Source organism: Scyliorhinus torazame, chromosome 24, assembly GCF_047496885.1.
Source record: "Scyliorhinus torazame isolate Kashiwa2021f chromosome 24, sScyTor2.1, whole genome shotgun sequence".
Classification (NCBI taxonomy): domain Eukaryota; kingdom Metazoa; phylum Chordata; class Chondrichthyes; order Carcharhiniformes; family Scyliorhinidae; genus Scyliorhinus; species Scyliorhinus torazame.
This window is the reverse complement of record NC_092730.1, coordinates 41112345-41114281: the sequence shown is the minus strand read 5'-3', so window position 1 is coordinate 41114281 and position 1937 is coordinate 41112345. Positions and strand designations below refer to the sequence as shown.

Genomic DNA, 1937 nt, shown 5'->3' with positions numbered 1-1937 from the left:
TTTGGATTCTGGGGGCGAAACCCACGCAAACACGGGAGAACGTGCAAACGTCACACGGACAATGACCCAGAGCCGGGATCGAATCTGGGACCTCGGCGCCGTCAGGCAGCAGTGCTAACCACTGTGCCGCCATGCTGCGCTCGCAGTCTACACCTTCACGGTGAGTCTGAATTTCAGTTTGGGGGTTTCAGAGAGAGCGGATGATATTGTGGAAACTGAAGTCACTTTTCCTGTGAATTGTGCCGGTTAAAGAGCCCTGGCCGGCCTGAGAGTCCCCGAACCCGGGGTCAGTGGGAGCCTGGAGACAAGGCAGATCCCAGAGAAAGGGAAATGGATTAGAGATAGAAGGCGGCTAGGAAAAGCGAGGAAGGGTGAGAGGGGGGAAAAGAGGTGAGTGACACAATGGGTGATATTGTGAGAGGAACAGATGGAGGGAACTGGAGGTAGGGAGGCAGCTGGAGGCAGGATTCCCCTTTATTTATCCTGATCATTACCACTTCAAATAATTCGAACAGATTGTCATGCATTATGTGCCCTTCTTGAAGCCATGCTGAATCTGTTTCATTATGTTATATATTGCTAAATGTTCTGCTATTATATCCTTTAGAATGGACTCTAACAGTTTCCACATGACAGATATTATGCTAACTAGCATTTAGTTATCTGTTCCTGTCTCCCTCCCTTTTCGAATAAGGGTGTTATGTTGGCAGTTTTCCATAAAGAACAGTACAGCACAGGAACAGGCTCTCCGGCACTACCAGCCTGCGCTCAGTCGGTAGAGCATGGGACTCTTAATCCCAGGGTCGTGGGTTCGAGCCCCACGTTGGGCGGTCTACATTATTATCTGAAAATATTGATGCTGAACGAACTGTTTAGGGCAGCACGGTAGCATGGTGGTTAGCACAATTGCTTCACAGCTCCAGAGTCCCAGGTTCGATTCCCGGCTTGGGTCACTGTCTGTGCGGAGTCTGCACGTTCTCCCCGTGTGTGCGTGGGTTTCCTCCGGGTGCTCCGGTTTCCTCCCTCAGTCCAAAGATGTGCACGTTAGGTGGATTGGCCATGCTAAATTGCCCTTAGTGTCTAAAATTGCCCTTAGAGTTGGGTGGGGTTACTGGGTTATGGGGATAGGGTGGAGGTGTTGACCTTGAGTAGGGTGCACTTTCCAAGAGCCGGTGCAGACTCGATGGGCCGAATGGCCTCCTTCTGCACTGTAAATTCGATGATCGATGATTATGATGCCTGTCTGAAGTAAACACGCTGCGATTTTCCAGAATTTAAGGATTCATGGAAGATTTTCACCAGTGCATCCTTTTCATCGATGAGAAGTTGGTAAGAAGGTTCTGAATGTGCAGCCCGGTTTGCAATATTGGAAATACATCTTCCGGAAGCACACTCTTCACCACTGATACCACTCCAGTCAATCTCCACTGCACAATCTCCTCGCTCTTGGCGGTTTTCCAAAGGATTTGTTTGATCCCTCGCAAGAATCTAACAATCCACAGGAATGCCATATGACTCCAATTCTTTGAATCCCATCTATCAGAGCAATTTTGATAAAAGGAGGTAATCACACATTATAGACAATGACATGCTTCCTTCAATGTTAATCTCCTTAATGACATCAAATACAATTGGCCTGAAATCTCTATTGAACAAATAAACAGCAAATTCTACAGTCAGTTCAGGAACAACCCGTGCCTTCATTCCACTTATTGTTACTTTCATTTCCCTAATCCCACTTCTTTATCACAAAGGTTTCTTTAAACTCCCTTCAATAAAAGTGCTCACTTTCCTCATCGACCATTCGTAATTGTTTTCTTTTGTACAAACTTATGTCAAAGAGGAATGAGAAAGACTGGCTGTAGGTAATGGTGACATGTCATGTGGACCAGATGAGATGCATCTGAGGATGCTGAGTGATGTAATAGTGGACATTG

At 46.7% G+C, this 1937-nt stretch overlaps 1 non-coding gene across 1 annotated transcript; it reads left to right on the top strand.

Annotated features, from left to right (window-relative positions):
- The first annotated feature begins 760 nt into the window (after positions 1 to 760).
- trnak-cuu (transfer RNA lysine (anticodon CUU)) lies at positions 761 to 830 on the top strand. The gene has a single exon. It is a non-coding gene; the product is annotated as a tRNA-Lys (tRNA).
- Positions 831 to 1937: the final 1107 nt, after the last annotated feature.